Below are 18,353 nucleotides of genomic sequence, written 5' to 3'. Positions count from 1 at the left end.
GGCGAGACGATTTGCTAGTGCGAAACTTGCACGGTTTATTCAAAGGCAGTTGAAAGAAAATAAGAAAAGCATGAAGTATTTAAAAGTACATTTCGGAGCCCCTTAAATAGGCTCTCTACAAGTGTGGGCGGGATCTTGCTTCCGTCGATGACACGTGACAGGCACAGAGAGAGGGCCCCTCCTCCTGCATTACCGACAAGGAAAGGAGAAGTCAACCCTTCTTTCGACGAATCCTGGTAGAAGGCCCTTTGTGCGCAAGGTGCCTGACGTTAACCATCGCAGGAGAAGTCAACCCTCATTTCGACGAATCCTGGTAGAAGGTTGGGCGAAATTCCTGTCGCCACGTGGTGTCAGACGCCAACCCTAACAGCGGCTATTGCCGTTGCACTTCGTAGGGAAGGAACCCAGCTGCGCCTTCCGGCGTTCGCAGTGTTCCGGAAGAAAGTAGAACGGTACCACTTTTTAGCTCGCTTTTAACGTTCAAGGTAATAAAGAACCCATCCAGCGGAATGCCAGACACATTCCGCCAGGCGAAGCCAAGCAGAATACGCCGCGTTCGATTCGGGGAAATACGACTTTGACTGTCGAATCACGTGAAGCGAGGGCGGAATACGGAAATAAATAGCCTCGAAAAGATGGTGACAGAATTTAAAAAAAAAATAAAAGAAGCGAACGAACGCAGCAGAACCTCAGCGGAAAAACACGCTCCACCAGACTCAAGAGGAAATTGAGAAACCCAGCGTCGATCAAGCGCACCAAAAGCGAAGGTCCATTTTCGGCCGGTTTCCGCACTTCCTGCGTGCGGAGAAACTTGGCGAGTTTTGAACGGGGTCTACCCATTAAGAAAAGCACGCTTGATCGCCTTTTGCGCTGAGAAGCCCCCCCCCCCCCCCCCCGGCCAGGTCCGTGTAGTAGCTTTAGTCTAAGTCACGTTCGATTTCGACCCGCCGTGGTTGCTCAGTGGCTATGGTGTTGGACTGCTGAGCACGAGGTCGCGGGATCGAATCCCGGCCACGGCGGCTGCATTTCGATGGGGGCGAAATGCAAAAACACCCGTGTAGTTAGATTTAGGTGCACGTTAAAGAACCCCAGGTGGTCAAAATTTCCGGAGTCCCCCACTACGGCGTGCCTCATAATCAGAAAGTGGTTTTGGCACGTAAAACCCCGTATATTATTATTACGTTCGATTTCGAAGCCGCTTCGCAATTGCTATTATAGCGGTGTCTCAAGAGCAAAGTAACTTATTCGGGTGCTACGCACTGTATAGAAACAGCTGGACCTGAAGCTCCTCTGATATTGGTGCTTGTGCTATTACTGAATGCGTTGACGTTACGCGATATTGCATTGCTGTAGATGCCAGATTACGTTGCGTATACGTCGTGCTTACGTTATACGCGCGCTAGATGTCATACGTCGATATCACGCACGAGATGGAATTGCTCGTGTTGAAGTATTACACGAGAACTAATTGACTCCCTTATTTTGCGAACGAACTGACACCAGATTTACTGCTTCACATTCAAGCGTATACACACCGCGACGGTCTCTGTCACGCTCTCAATACCGATACGCTGTTGTTCTCGCGGCGCAGATAGGATCGCAAGCACGGGCGTACGTGTTAAGAAGTACGAAACGTAACGCTTAACGTTTAACGCGTGTGTACACTCCTTGCAAATATTGTAAATACACGATCAATTGTACCTCTCAACCAAAACGCTGGTTAATCCCCCCCCCCCCATTACTTTCACGCGGCACGTAAACTACACGAGCACCATTTGTGACGTATAACCGAGCGCCACCACGCAAGAACTCGCTCCCCAACTCTGGGCCGCCCAGCAGGTCCACGGCGTCGCCAGGAAAACTCAACCTCCCGGTTCCGTCGTGGGAGACGCCCACTCCATGAGAGCCCAAAGCTCTCGTGGCCTGCAGGACCTCGAATAAAGTTGATTTCCTTCCTTCCTTCCTACGCAAACGTTCCCTCTCCGAATTCCTCCACCCTAGCGTAACAGCTTGTTCTTCGCGCAAATGCGCTATGACGCAGAATCGGTCTTCTCCACGCCTCCCTATCGGCCATCCCGACACGACAGCTGTGTGAGAGAACCCAACGACATCTACTCGGCGAGACACCGAATTACAAAGACGGCGCCGAATAAAACAACACACGAAGAAGGGGGGGGGGGGGAGGGGGTTGTTGTGTGTTGTTTTATTCGGCGCCGTCTTTGTAATAATGCTTAACCAACTAGCCCACCAACACATGCTCAGAGACACCGAAGCCGTACCCGGAGAAAAAAGGCAAACGAACTGTATGCCAGTAGACACGCTACGCCAGAGTGACTGTGGTGGGACAGCCTTGTCTGGATCGGCCAGATTCACACCACTCTCGCTCTCGCGGCGAGATTGGGGATGTGGAACGGTCCATCTGGGAGTGCCCGCCGTTTGATGCCGGAAAGAAACGCGCTGCGTCGTAAACTAAAGGGAACAAAAAAATTCCGTGGCTATGTAGCGGTTAGCGCGAGAGAATTGCGTCACCTCTTTGAGGTCCCGGAACCCCGATTTAAACCGCGTTCAACACACTGCGAAGTGTTGTTCAGGAGCTCGCTCGACCAACGTCCTGTCACTCCGATCGAGGAGCAAGGTGCGATTTACGGTAGTCCGGGGCAGACCATCATCAGCTGCACGATATATATATATATATATATATATATATATATATATATATATATATATATATATATATATATATATATATATATATATATAACGCTACCAGCTTCCCACACTTCACATAGATACTTTATTTTCCACTTTGACACTCCTAACACTGATGCACTAAAACGTCGCGGTTTCAGCCAAAGGTGCAACACCAGTTGCGATAGAGCAAATTAGTAGATAGCTATACGAAGTAAGGATAGTGCTTTTATCGGCCGTATAAAGTCGAAAACATTCGCTTGCTAAGTAAATTAGCCAGCGTGGTGTCACGCGCGCACAGGTAAACATGAACAAACCTCGCTCGATCTCCGCGGAAACTCGCTCTCAAAACGCCGGAGTGAGGAATCGAGGCAGCAGCAGCGAGCGAATTGACCTTCGTGCATTCTCTCTTCAACGCGAACGAAACACACGCCTTCAAGCAACGTACGAGATGCTCAGCGGGAACAATTGTGGCCAAGAGAGAGAGAGAGAAAGAAGTTTAATGACAGGAAATGCTGAGAGGTCGGCCTGAGGTATATTCCTCTAGCCAGCTACTCGGCATTGGGGGAAGGGGAAGAGGGAAAGAAAGAGGGAAGAAAGAGGTGCATGATGGGTGACGATGACGATAGAAGGAAGATGTAGAACATATGGCAAGCAATTTGGCATGCTCAAAGTCTGCAGTCCAGGCCCGTAATTTTTAAAAAGTTCAGTAATGCCTTGATGGCCTTGAAACTCGACTGAGCGTCTGGCCAAGAGCCTAAAATAACATCCTCCGACAACGGCGCGCTGTCGAGACGCGTAAGGTCCTTGACCAACCTATCACGCTCTTCCACAAACTTAGGGCAGTCACAAAGCACATGACCTATAGTCTCAGTCATAATTGTGGCCAAGCACGCCAGACTAACCCTATCTGGTGCAACACCGTCGCCACCACCACCAGCTAATTGCAGAGAAAACCCATTGCGACCACGCATACTGTGCGTTGGTGTCAGGACCGGCCCAAAGGGCCAACACGTTCGATTACGCTGTCTCCGGTGCCGGCCCCGTTTATTGGCGAGACACCGACGCCAAATTCGCATAGAGGAGCAAAGAAGCTTCGTTTGAAGTGAAAACAATAGTATGAGCAGAGAGAGTGTAACCTTTAGGTAGACTGAGGCCGTGAGTGCTTTGACATCTCGTACGTTGTTTCTTGCATTCGTGATTGTTGCGAAGCCCTTATAAGGGCATGTCATAATGCCGGAACGAGAGATTTATATCGGAGCGAGTCGCCGTACGCGCTACTGGTGTGCCAGCTGTCGCACGTGCAAGAACCATCCCCCCCCCCCCTTTTTTTTTGCAGTATTGAAAAAAACGACCTACTTCGCCACAAACGTTTCAGGCAAGGGTGCGTTCACTAAACGGCAGCTTTATGTAATTCTAAGACCACGTTTTTTAACGCCACTGCCGCAACCGAACCTTCGTTCCACGCTTGAAATTTGACTAGAAAAATGTGGGGAACACAACCTGCTCTTTTTTCGTTTGCAGTTTAATAGTAAGGTAGTTCTCGCATAGCCTTCTTGAGAGTCATGTTTTGATTTCGTTCATTTACCGTGCTCATTTTCGCTTGCAGTTAGTTAATCAGGTAGTTCTAGTTACATAGGTTGTTATCACTAAACATGTTGGAGGCATAGCCACCTGGCAAAGGCTCGTGTTATGATTCTGTTGCTTTAACGTGCATTTTCTTGAATACAGTTAGTTAGTTAGTTAGTTAGTTAGTTAGTTAGTTAGTTAGTTAGTTAGTTAGTTAGTTAGTTAGTTAGTTAGTTAGTTAGTTAGTTAGTAATATATCGTGTATGACCGAGTAGCTCATCGAATTACTGAATCAGGAGTCTGCGCGCTAGCGAATTTGGTTCCATCATCAGCGCAAGAAAGGGCAGGAGTAGGAAAGAGATGGAGAGAGAAAAGACTTTCTTCCACCCAGTGTTGCCCTGCCAACGGAGCCGTACAACTGCGTTGCCAGCAAATGCTGATCTAAAGGAAGCAACAACTACTGCAAAAACAAAAAGAAAGCAAGTAAGACGAGGCAGTAAGCAACCTGCCTCTTGGCGCCTTCGTGAAGCCCATCTTTTCTTCATTTCTTGCTCCCTGGTGCGTAAGCGCAGGGGTTCGTCGTACGCAAGAGCAAGAACCAAAGAGTCACCTTCGACACTGCACCTTGTTCCCCGTCTAGGCCGCCTCATGTTCGGTGCACTGTGCGCCCAACTTTTGTCCGTCCGTATATCTTTAGGAGCTAATAAAACCCGAGCCCCGGTAAACACACGCACGCACACACACGCACGCACGCACGCACGCACACAAGCACGAACACATGTAGGGCCTACCGAACGGGACAGAGTAAAAGAGTAAACAGACAGAATGCCCTCACTAACAGAAGCGCGCCAGCGGGATACTTCTTTCTCGTAGAGAGGAAAGAGCGGAGGCGAGGGTGGGAGGGGGGCTGAGAGGCGCTCGGCGCGCAAGGTTTCACGGATCGCTGGTTGGCTGCGGACTGGTGGGAGGCTAGCTAGCTGGCGTTAAGTGAACCACGCGCGCTGAGGTGCGCCGGGGCCGATCAATGCTGGCCTCTGCGAAGCTGTAGCCGGGGGGGAGGGATACGCCAACCCTCTCCTCCTCTTTCTGATGCCTCCTTCCCCCTCTCTGCTCCCCCATCCCTGGCCAACATTCTGTTTCTCGGCCTACGCTCTCTGGCGCGTCTCATGCATGTGCTGTACATCCCAGCGGGTGTGTGTGTGTGTGTGTGTGTGTGTGTGTGTGTGTGTGTGTGTGTGTGTGTGTGTGTGTGTGTGTGTTTGTGTGTGTGTGTGTGTGTGCGTGCGTGTGTGTGTGCGTGTGTGTGTGTGTATGTGTGTGTGTGTGTGTGTGTTGTGCGTGTGCGTGTGTGCGTGCGCGCGTGTGTGTCTATGCGTGTGAGAACGGGAGAGGCATTACCTTCTTGCCTAAGCGGCCGCGTATCCTCCTAGTTTACATAGCAAGAAGCTCTGCCGCTGCTAACCCGAGAATATTCGTAAGGGCGCGGCTGTACGAGATCTTGCTCAACGAGACCAGAAACTTTTGCTACGGTTGAACGAGTTATGCTCAAGTGCAGCGTGAAGATGTTCCTTTCGTGACAACGCTTCCGAAGCGTCGAGATTAAAAACGATGAAAAGTTTTTTTTTTCGTTATTTCTACAAAAGGGCCGTCTGCGAAGAAAAACTGCCCTGCATAGTAAGTATTCTTAAGTAGAACAAATCCCTGATGCATATGAAACAAAGTTTCGTTTTCTCTCGCCTACGCCCGCTAGTGTTATGCGGACTTGCGCAATAGGCTGGCGTGTTCTAGATAGGCGAAATGGGGTGTCTGGCCCCTTTTTCGTTTCGCTGTGTACAACTGCGTATACACCTGCACATGTTCACGCCAGCTGCAACCTGTCTGCACGGGTTCTGTACCATCGGCCAGCCTTTGGCTCGACCTGCTCCTTCTGTCCTCGCCCAGCTTCCACCTCACATCTACGGCATTCTTTGTGGAGATGTCCGGGGCTTCGTTCATCAAGGCGCCCCCACGTGTAGAAAATGGGACTTTGTACATCCATACCGCTGAGCTGATTGTTATGTCTGGTTCTAAGGTACACACATTTCCCTGCTGAACTTCATTCAAGAGAAAATCTGTGTGTGCGCATATATGATGATTGATTTGTTCTACCGCAGGACAAACAGGAATTCGTAAGAAAAGCGTGCACTGACAGCGTGCACAGCGGCATCTACCTATAGACGCTCGGGAATATATTGGAAACAGACAGCTGTGACAGCGCAACCATTCGTTCGGTCTTCTTGTGCGCAGGAATTTTTTATCAACCTATAAACGTACTCGTTATCATGAGCAAGAAGGCGGAGCGGTGTAAGGAAGAGCACTCGTCAGTACTTTAGACATCAAAAGATGCCGAACGAACACTTTGACTGGTGATTTGTATCAGGAAGATGGGAACCGTGCGGCTGTCGCCGTAGTGCATGAACCGTGTTGTAATACACCAACAACAACCTATGTTCATGCTTGTCTTATCCCCGATTACAGCGCTATAATGTCCTTGTCTTTGTAAAAGCACTTTTGAAAATATGATGGCTCGTAACGTTAGATGAAGCTACTGGATATCAGTAGCAGCACGACGTTGTAACAGTAACAAAGAATGCCGGAAATAGCCAACTGCACCAATTAATACAGCGAGACTCCTAAATCTCCATGTGCGATTGTTTCTTCCTTCGCTTTTTTCGAAAAAGTTTTTTTTATTTCTTACCTCCCTCTCATCTTTCTAACCCCATTTTCTACGACGACAATTTCGTCTTACTCTTTAGGTTAATTTAACATCGATTAACCTGCCTGCCTTTACCTCCCCTCTATTTCTTTACCCTGTTACATGACTGCATTTTCTCAGTATCATGGAAAACGCTGTGTATTCCAGCTCCTAATCACAAATGGTCAGAATGAGTTTTAAACTTCACTCTTGCATAGCTTTATCAACAGACGAATGTTTGACTAGTGCAGAAGATTGCATGCGGACTCCGTAGTGGTGACTATGCCGGCAAAAAAAAAAAAAAAAACAAGAGCATGTCTTACCCTGAGGGCTAGCTTCGTATCGCGTGGATGCTTATCGCGCTATCTCATCTAGAAGGTTGTTGCTTTTTTCCCCTCCAGTCTCCTTAGTGAGATAGGGATGACGGCTTCCAATGGGGACAGTGTCTTTCAACCCACGACGCAAGTTACCGTAGTGATAAAGTGGCAAACAAAGATCACCGTTTCTACGAGGAAAAAAAGAAAAACGATGACAGTGCAGTTTCTTTATTTCGCGAGAGTGCCTGAAGGGCTGACGAGTCAAACAAAACGAACCACGCATTTCCACGCGTAAACTTACGTTCTGCCTATCTGAGGAAGGCCGAACAATCATACAGGCATAGCTGCGCATACGTAGGCGACAACGCGAACGCAAGGACGCAGAACGACAGCCACGGTTCGTTATACCTTATCGAAAGATGTCGCATGTGCGATTGCGAATCAGTTGTCGAACAAGAGGATATCTGTACAAGACGCTTTAAAGAAGAAAACGTGAAAGCCGTCTTACGGCTGAAAATCTTGCACGCAGCGCATATAGAGTGACTAGTTGTCGTTCTGTGGAACTGAGCAAGCTCTGGCCACTTCCTCTTCTTCGAACTGCGCTCGATCATTTCTTATTTCTTAAACGCAACGATTCAAGTAGATACGAGGCCTCACAAAGTTGTACCGGAATTGCCTTCAACCACGGCGCTAGACTCCCGTTCGTGTAGTGCTCAAGCTATGCGTTCTAACGTCGTGTGTTGTGGGGTGACTTCTCCTTCCTCTTATCTTTTCTTTATCTCCTTTATCATGTCTCTGCCTTTTATTTTTCTTAATTTTTGTCCTTGTACTCTTCAAATGGGTGGGCATGGTGTCCCTTTTAAGGGACAAACGCTATCCCACCTGCCCTTGTTCCTTTGTGCTGCTTTATATATGTTCACATGAATAACCATAATTATGAAGGAGGATCCGACGGAGGCAGGATATCACAGCCGCTAACGAATGTTGAAAGTCAACAAAAAACCGCATTTATCACGAACGTACTGCAATCACCAACATAGAGTCACACCTTAAACAATGCAAGTGAATAATAATTTGTGAGTACAAATCCCAAAGAAAAAGCAAACGCCCTTTTCATTCCGAAGAGCGAACACAGACGGTTGTGTCTTCATTGCTTGTTTTGTGTGACGTTTAAGTTCAAATCACGCTATAATTACGCGATCAGCTACTGGTACTGTATGCGCACCATCTACTCTAGATATTCATATTCATCATATTCAACTTCGAAGAGCCTACCTAATGTTTCTCGGATATTACTCAAAATTGCCCACCATTATTTTCGGCACACTCCTCCTTTCGGGAGGGTTATGGCATGGGTGCCAAAATAAACACCCACCATTGTACATCGGTAGAATCAATCGTGCCGTTATCTCGGCAGTGTGTCGTGAACCGCTCGACTTGAAATTTACGCTAAACATTCACTGTGTGTTCCCGTTACGTTCTTCAATTAAGAATAGCAGTGCTAAGTACTAAAGTACTTTTCAACGTAGCGTGATATCCTAGGGTACTACGGCGAAAAGCGGATTCAGACATGCCGTGACTCACCCAATGGCAAGCAGAGAGAGATATACGATGTCGAGGAATCAACCGTCCACTCACCTGAAACAACAAAAGAGGGAAAAAGAAAATTATTAGAACACACGCTCATAATAAATAGGCACGAAATGAGCATATCACTCGAGAGCATTACAGAAATCCATATGCAATTGCGCGCATCGAGGGACTTCGGTAAAGTTATTCATCCGTCCATCCATACACAACCCATCATTCTCAATTGGGAGCACATTGCACAATCAAACGGCTCGTACGCATATCAAGGACCCCGAGGACATAAGATTAAATAAACTTGCCGGTTATAAACGCTCGGGAACCAGGATTTGATGACACAAAGGAGAGCGCGAATGGCGGCAGTTTCAAAGGGAAAGTGCGGAAAGGCCCTGAGCGATATAGCGAGGTTGCATTAGACGACTATTTTTTTACGTCTACTGTGGCCGCTCGTATGAAATGTATCGCAGTTTACCTCCAATATTACGCTTCATTGCGCACATTCTAAATGTCCAGGAACTATTCAAAATACCTATTATACGTTCTTAAAAACAGTGACTATTCGATTCGAAGACAAATCCAATAGGATATTATTAGATTCGTTGTTCAACGGTTTCGAATATTAGCACACCCCTACCCTAAACCGTGCCAGAAGGAGGGTTTCTTCGTTACTCGCCTCTGATGTTCCTTCACTCAATGTCGACTGAACGCAAGCTTCACGGAAGAATTAGCGGCATACATTGGGCGATGCTCTCCGCTACACTTTAGCTGAAGCAAACAGTTGGGTGGCTTTACTGCTTGTTTGACACGTGACCAAGTTTTCGCTGCAGTGCCCGTAATTGGCGAACAGGCATATTAGAAGGCGTTATTTCTCTTTGTTAGCTTCACCGCCAAAATTCGATGCTTGTCCCAGAAGATGCAGCACGAAACTGTCCATCTGGAACGGCAGCTTTGCTCATGTAAAAAAAAAAGAAAGAAATCAAATAAGACGAAAGCAGAGCGGTCTTTGGCCCCACGTGTAGACACACCTTAAAAGTGTGAGGTTTTGAAATCCACGATTGTCGGAAGAATATTAAATAATCGTGCCCGGTTCTTCCAGCGCGAAATTATCTGAACAAGAGCAAAGTTTAGGAGGGTGAGTAAACGACCTTTTCTTTCTTTCTTTTTTATGAGTTGCGGTATCTGTGAGCCGCCTTACAATAACCTTGCGCTGTCATGCTAGTTACCACGCATGCTTTAGGTCTGAACATTTGCAAGACGCTGCTGTGACGCACAGGAATACGTGCCTTGTATAGACCCCTGAGTTTGAGCGATCGCTTTCCACTGGCTGACGTCAGCTGTAGTTTTATAGCCATAGTTTAAAGGCCCGAGCTGCAGTAACGGTACGAACGAAAAGCGAAACGAAATAGAACGATCTCGACTGAGATGGTCCGGTGGAAGGCCGGCAGCCGACTTAATCGAAAGAGCGCAGAGTCGGAATGTGCGGCGATACGAAAAGGCGCCAAACCACCTACTCCCTCCCCTCTACCCCTGTCCGTCCTCGCCGACATTTCTATTGATGCCATCGGCGTCCGCGCATGCGTAGACGGGCAGGTTCTGGAATTCGCAGGGATGGTTCATTACGCAACGGAATTCCACGGGCTTCGTGAGCTGCAACAAGGACGCCTTTCTTTCTATCTCCCCCTTCTACTCTCTTTCTCTTTTTATCCCTCTTAACCCTTCCCCCTGCGCAGGGTAGCCAATCGGAACTACCTCTGGTTAACCTCCCTGCCTTTCTCTGCATTATTTTTTTTTCTCTCTCTCTCTAGGAAACGAGTGCGAGCAACAAAATATTCTAGCCTCTTCGTTTTTTTATTTCCTAGTTGAGGTCTGCGAGTCTTACATCTTCGTCTGCGTGTCCTTCTGTCTTTTTCCTTTCTTTTTCTTTTTTGTTTTCATTCGTGTTTTGTATTCGGCGTTGAACAGAAAGAGCGTTCTTTTCGCAATTCCGTTTGAGCGAAGGGGCAGTGGCGTAGAACGCACGTTTTATTGCGCATGATCGCTTTATCTGCATATTTTTTTTTCTGTCAAACTACTTTCTAGCATTTGGTATGGTCGTGACGTTAAGTCTGCAGAATCGCGCTGAATAACTAATAGCCTCGAGTTACAGAATACATGAGCCAGAGAGACTGACGTAAACGACTGACGTCGCCGCTGACTTGAAATTAAGTTTTATAATGTCACCTAATGGGTACAAAAGAAATCTTAAATTGCGGCGACAAGAATAAAGGAGATGACAACCAGGACTGCAAACGACACACAGATGTTTCCACCGGTACTTATTAGGCGCTAACTTATAATACGCTTGCACTTTCAATTGGGCCGGCATGTGCATTATATCGTGTACAATTATCTCTACATAATGACCAAGTAGACGAGGCTGTGCGTCAACGAACGAAAAACGTACGTCTACCACGACTACGAATCTCGCGCTCCCGACGAACGCGTCAACTGCGTTGTCTGTGAAGCGTGCGTGTCACTTCACACCTGGTATTTCGAGCGGAGAACAACCTTAAAAACAAGAAAGAAGAAACCCAGCTCAGTAGTGATGTACTGTTGAGAATAAGGTCTGGGGTTCGATTGCCGACCACAGCGGCCACATTTCAGAGGAACCGGAATGCGAAAACGCTCACGCATCGCGATTTGGGCACACGTTTAGCTCTATCCACACGACGGAGCAAATCGCAATTCGATTTTTGCGGATTGCGTATGCATCGCGATTTGGTATACGTCTCTCGTTCCTGCTTCGCTGCACTCGGTCCCCGAGAGGCGATTCACGATACGGTCGAGACAGAGATCACCGTTCACACGCACAAAGAAAGACAGAGATCACACGCACAAAGAAAGATTTCTTGCGAATCTCTTAAATTTTTTTCTTTGACTCATCACAATGGATGACTCTCTCTGTAAATCGGTATGGCTGAGAATTTAAGTGTCGGTATGAAAAAGCTAAGACTGTATAGTTTGGTCCACTGCTAATTGTTCCCGTTGGTAAGTATGCAACCACTGGACTTTCCAGCTGATGATTTGTGATAGTCAGCGTTCGCACCTTTCTGTACAGCTCTGCAAAGCATTGACATAGGTTTAGTTGCCCCTTGCTGCTATACGTTCAGCTGAATTCGAATCGCGTACCTCTATCAGTGCGTTTAACGGTATATATATCATACTAATAAAGTAACAACTTGCGATACACTGTGCTGACATTCAGCCAGCTAAAAGCCTTATTTGCTTCGTGCGCAAAGTCAATACCGAAAAAAAAAAACGAAACTCCATCGAAAACAGATGTTTGCACATCTAGCTCAGGTGCTTGCCACTCCACACGGCGACGCTTACTCCCTCTGTAGGCTCTTGATTCCTGCGTCCTGCTTAGCAAACAGCCCGAAACCATTTCCCGCGCGCGCCGTCGATCCCCTTTAACTGATGCGCAGCGCACGCCAATATTTGCGATGGCTTGGCCGTAAAACGCGGCACTTTACAAGGCTTTCATGTCTGTAAACAGATACGAGCGATGTTCGCGCTATTTGCGGATTATCTATAGCGTCCCGGTGAGCGCAAAAGCGCGTTGACGACAGCAATGTGGAAGTGTAACCATTTATCCGAAAAGCGCCATTTGGTTGCTGAAGTAAACAAAGAACGAAACGTGTCACAAATACGGGCAGTGCTTGGTAGAGCTAGTACAATCTCGTGGAGAAACAGCAATCTCTAAATAGAAAGAAAGAAAGAAAGAAAGAAAGAAAGAAAGAAAGAAAGAAAGAAAGAAAGAAAGAAAGAAAACTAAATATTTGGAGAGAACACATCTACGATGACAATAGGAGAGAGAGAGCAAATGATAAATGAAAGGTAGGGAGGTTAACCAGGACTGAGCCCGGTTGGCTACCCTACACTGGGGAAAGGGAAACGGGGACGGAAAGATTAAAGAAAGAAGAGAAAGTCCACCGGGGATATCGTTCAGTCACTCAGTGCGGATTATAGGCGCTGACTCAATCTTGTATCTTTCAAATATCGCAGCAGTGCTTTTGTGGCCTTTTGTAGCTGCGATATACGAGGCCATGGTCCCAAGATCTTGTTCAAGGTGAACGGTTTGCTATCTAACTGGTTGAGAGCTGTGCAGAGATCTTGTCTTTCATTTTCAAATGATGGGCAGTAGCACAGTAGATGGTCTATAGTTTCTTCGATACCGCAGGCATTGCACTCGGGATACGCGAAATCCCAAGCGCCTCATGTATACTGCAGCCGGGATCCGCTCTCACGCTTCGCCCTGGACACGCTGTGCCATCTAGCGTTGCGGCCGCGAAGCTTATGCGCACCCAGCGGTACACACCCACCCGCGAGAACGGCCCACCATCTTTGGACTGCGCCACCTTCGAGATCGAGTCAGATTTGTTTGGTTAGGTGAGATTACGGCCAGAAAAAAGAAAACTGGTTTGGCAACGCCAAGAATGGTATTGACAATGAAATGAACGCTGTTCGTCATTAGCCTGCTGCCACAAATCCCGCTGAAAGCAAAAAAAAGAAAGAAGAAAACTTCGGCCAAAGTGTGCAAATACAATTCAACCGAAAACGCATAGTTGGGCTATATTAAATAATTTATTCGAGAAACTCAATGTTGAAGAAATTTCATATACGTCATCTCCCGGAGAGTAGTCAAAGCAAAAAAAGGAAAAAAAAGAAAAGAAAATACCACGTAGGAGTTTCATGAGGAGGTAACATCGCAGTTGAAAGTTTTCCAGTGATCTCTAAACTTCCACGTAGTATTTGTACCTTCGCATTATTACTTTTACTTATCTATTCGTCGGATAAAACAAATGAGGAAATACTACGAAAACAGGCCATGCCCGCATTAGTGGAATTCTTCGAAGGAACGGTGACGAGGATTACTTTCTCGCGATTCGCTTTCCCGGGACATCCGGTTCTTCTTGCCTGCACCTCCGAATTTTCTGCTAATGCCGTTCGACTCGTACCAGGAAATATTTCATTTGCTGGGTCCACTCGAGGCTGGTTACGCTAATGTCTCTTGGGGCAGTAATCAGCGGGTTGCTGCTTCATCGGCTAACAAGACGACAGTGTCACGGTAAAGATAACTGTCGTAAAGGGCAGGTTCGGAGGAATAGAACGACATCCGTTTGCGTCAGAGCCTCATCGGTATGCGCAGAAGGGGTTCGACCGGGAACTTCGTAGAAGGGACCCGATTTTCAGGTAACGCGAGTGACAGTGCAAGACTCCTCGTCCCACTTGATCATGCGCGAAATGCTCCACTGAAACCCTATTAGGGGGTGACATCGTTACTTACGCAACATTGGCGAGAGTCTGCGCTCTTGTTCTAACGCTCCCCGCACCTGAAGGCATTATCGACCCCTAGGGCGTGAGGACGGACGTCGGTGACGTTTCGCAACGCTGGTAACAACGTAAAACCTCGGGTTACAATCAAGCCCCTCTCGTGCGGAAAAACGTGTTCAGTCTTTCGATCAGCGAAGGGGACATTGCCCAACATGAGCGCACAGGGCGCAACGTTCGGGTGCTCTGATTGGTCAATGGAGGTGCAACGTGATGTCATTCTATGCTTTAGTGTTTTCTTTAAAACCTCCCTTTCGCCTTTCAAGAAAATTTTAAGAAAACATATAAAAACGTAATGTATGTACATGAAACATGTCCTCGCGCTAATTTCGGTAGATTTCCTTTCCGGTGATGTACACGTTCGTAACTGCTTTCTCAAGATCTGAAGTGAAGGCGCTAAATAGACGATGGACGAAGAAGGAACACACACACACACATCTTCGTCCATCATTTCTTTAGTGTCTTCACTTCAGATCATGCTTAACCAACACGCCCAGCTATCCATCCTAATGCTTTGTCAACGGCTGCACCAGAAGCTGAAAACTGATCAGTCAGCAAAGAATGAGAATACGAGATGAAATAAACGCACTGCAAAGCTCAAACAGTGCTCATAGAATTACACGTACAGATGAATTTCGTTTTAAACATAGAAAGGCATGTTGAGCGTGTCTTTTCGACTCGGCACTGATCGCGCGCGCGCACACACGAACGCGCACACACACGCATTACAGGCCGGTCGCGCGCGTCCTCGTTCAACATTTGAGCGTCTGTAATGCGATATAGTCATCGGGATTGAGCCACCCGAGCCTTTCGTTACGTCATCACCGCTATCGGCCGCCCTTCATCTTCAGCGAGCTCCAAGCACTGCACTACGTACTGCAATCGTATTAAAACGATAAGCGTCTTTTTTCACCCTTCAACCACTCCTTTCTACCGGCGCGGTGTATCACTCCTTTCTCACGTTTACCGCAACATCGTTGAGATAGAACAGAATTCATCACGAGTTGCGCCCCTTCTGCCTCAACAGTGAAGTGTGTTCAAAGTCCCTTGCCCTTTCTACCTCTGAGAGCCTGTTCTCACGTGTCGTTCCCTTGTCACGAGATGAACTCCGTAGAACAGACTTCATCACGACTTGCGCCGCTTCTGCCTCAACCAGTGAAGTGTTCAAAGTCCCTTGCTCCTTCTACCTCTGATTGACTGGTCTGATGGCACGCTTTCGAAGATTACGAGACCGAGGGGCGCCGGGTCGGGCCCGTTAATCTACGGGCCCCTCTCGTCAAAGTGACCCTTTTTAACCTAGATGTTTCGTGTGACGACCCCCTTCGGTGCCGACTTCACCGCCGAGCCAGGTTCGGTGAATGCCCAAGGCAGGCGACTGTTTTCCCACCAGTTGCGCAAACACCGGTGCTTTTGCGTCAGCCACCGGCTTATACAGGCTTTCGCGATCGGGCCGCTACCCGCATCTAGCTGACGCTAAGTGAATCAGACGTGCGCGGTGTAGCCCTGACATCAAAGAAGTCAGCAATGAACAACCCATTAAAACCAGATAGAAAGGAAGAGAGAGAGAAAGAGAGAGAGGAAGTAACCCACAGATACGGGCGGTTCAGCGAGATTACCACGGAAATACGATCAGGGATTCTATTAGCTTCTCTCCTTTCGGTGAGACTTGCGTCATGCACATCGAGCCATTTTCCCGGGGCTTGGTTTGCTCCAAACCCGTCCTCGCAACTGCTCCCTCTATTATGTGTGCCCTACGCGTTTAAAAAGAAATAAAAAAAAAGATAATGAAAAGGAACACCGCTGCAAGGGGCAGAGCCCGGCGTTTCAACACCAGAGCTGTCGAACTCCGAGTCAACCTGTTCGTTCATTATTCCTCATTTTTGCTTGAAGTTTTTGCCCAGCACTGCAGGAAGATAAGGTTAGACTGCCGCTGTAATTCAGCTGGCCTATTATTATTGTTAGTGTAGCTATACCTCTACAGTGCATGCCTCGTTTGAAAGAACGGGTAACATTGTCTCTTTTTTTTCTTTCTTATGTTGAGCCATAGCCACTCGTCGCAAGTCTTATCAGCACTCGGTGAGAGGTTTCACCATTTCCCCCGGGTTAAATGTGTAGTTTGAGTACTCTTGTCACTCCAGCAGATACCGCTAACAAAAGAGCGTTATATAAAACCTACTGCACGCCTTAAATGAGTTGGGAAGCGGTGACATCGGTGGAAAGTGGCGCAACTATTTTTTTTTTAAAGAGCCAACTGAACCATAACGAATAGTAGATCGCCGAACTAGTGTTCGGATCGACGGTAATTGATGGGAAACGTAGAATCAGAACTAGAACAAAAAAAAAATGAAACCGCGAGCCTACAAAATGAGGCCACAGGGCATTCATTCCGTACGGCTTCAGCATTCAAACGAGCCACTGAAAGTGTCCGGGTGGGGTATAAATTGTCGATTCACGTATTTTCATTCATTCGCACTTTGAAATTTGCAGCACTTCTAAGGTACGGTAATCTGACATTTCGCTAACCGGCTTCGCATTCTGCGAACACAACGACTCCTACAGTACATTTCTAACTTGACATATTGACAAAATGGTATTTCAACAATACACCCGAAAGTCAACAAGAAAAAAAATGCTTTTTCAAACTTTTCCTTAAATAAGGCTGAGACAATGCAAAATTGACCCACCAGACTCATTACGATATACATTTTTCTTTTACTGTCACTGACATAATGACAATTTCTAGTTAAGTAGCTCGTCGCTTTTGATCCCGATAATTTATCTAGTTGTTTCACGAGTTATCGGCTAGCTTACAAGAAGAGGTCCCTGGCGCTTAGTAAAGCTACGTTTAGCTGCTTTTAACCCGGGACCAGATCTCGCAATTTTTTCCTTATTATTTTCATTTTCCTTTTTCTGCTATTTTTTTTTTCAGCAGCGGTGGTAAGTAAAAGAGGGGTTTCCACAACGATTACTGAGCGGCGTCGTCTGGTGACTAGGTCAATTTCGAATGTCAACCAGCAACTGCGTTGGACATTCCTTTTGGAAACGCCTTTAAACATCCAGGAAATGCGCAGTGGGCATTGGCAGAGCCAGTGCACAATACAGGAAGATTCATCTCCTATAGCGGACATCGTATATAAGTACCCTGAAAGAACTAAGCGGGAATTTAGTGAAGGGCATGCAAATACTTAGATAAATCACGGGCTTCGGCAAGCCCGTGATTACCTATAGATACCCGTGGGACTTTAGTCGCGAATCTGAAGGGGTGAGAACTCAATAATTCAACTTAGCTATCCTTGATATGTAAGTTGCTAGGACTTGCAAGACGCCCGCACCCCCCCCCCTCTCCACTTTTTTTTCTTAATCCCCCTTTGGAAGAACTATACGGTGATCTGTTTCGATCTGACTTCGTTGCACTGACCAATAAGGGGTCGGTTGGACCACACATCTTTTGTAAACCTTCGCTAGATCTTCGTCGCTAATGCAGATACCTGCATCCGCAGATGTCGGTTCTGTTGCATCCCCTTGATAGCAAGCTGCCAAGACACTACGCCCAAAAAGCTATCACAGCGAAGAGCAACAAACAAACAAACAGACAGACAAACACACAAATAAACAAACAAACAGTCAAACAAACAGACAAACCAACCAACAAACAAACAAACAAACAAGCAAGCAAGCAAGCAAGCAAGCAAACAAACAAACAAAACTAATGAACCACTGGAACTGTGCAGCTGTGCGCACATGGGTCGCGAACAGAAACACTTGTTATCCGTGTAAATAGGAACATTTCGACGTCATCTATTCATCGTCGAAGACGTAGAAACCAAGACGTTGTTTAGTAGGTTTCAAAAGCCAGAAGGCCCACGAGAACACCATGTCTTTTACAGGGCAGCATGCGAGCCTTCTGTGCTTGTTCCAGAAAGCTTAGGCAGCTGCGAATTCAACTACAGTATTCCGCAAGCGTCTTCCTGTGCTTGCCAAAGCGTGTCTGACGCAAACCGGAAAGAGTTTTAAAAACAAAAAGTGCCGCTACTGCGAGAGCCTTTCATATAACCGCGCCTCCTTACACATAGGCGCATCCAACTCAC

General features: G+C 47.1%; 1 protein-coding gene across 9 annotated transcripts in view; it reads right to left on the bottom strand.

The window, feature by feature from the left end:
- The window catches only part of LOC135896516 (mucin-19-like), a 379,214-nt gene that overhangs the window by 118,761 nt on the left and 242,100 nt on the right, over nt 1-18,353 (bottom strand). For 5 of the 9 annotated variants that reach the window (XR_010562723.1, XR_010562721.1, XR_010562724.1 and 2 more), the window contains exon 2: nt 8,893-8,946. The exons of the other annotated variants lie outside the window; for them this stretch is intronic. The gene's annotated coding sequence lies outside the window, so the exon portion shown is untranslated. The remainder of the gene's footprint in view (nt 1-8,892; nt 8,947-18,353) is intronic. 9 annotated transcript variants of the gene reach the window in all.

The sequence above is a fragment of the Dermacentor albipictus genome, chromosome 6 (genome assembly GCF_038994185.2).
Source record: "Dermacentor albipictus isolate Rhodes 1998 colony chromosome 6, USDA_Dalb.pri_finalv2, whole genome shotgun sequence".
Taxonomy (NCBI): domain Eukaryota; kingdom Metazoa; phylum Arthropoda; class Arachnida; order Ixodida; family Ixodidae; genus Dermacentor; species Dermacentor albipictus.
This window is presented reverse-complemented; position numbering and strand designations above follow the sequence as displayed.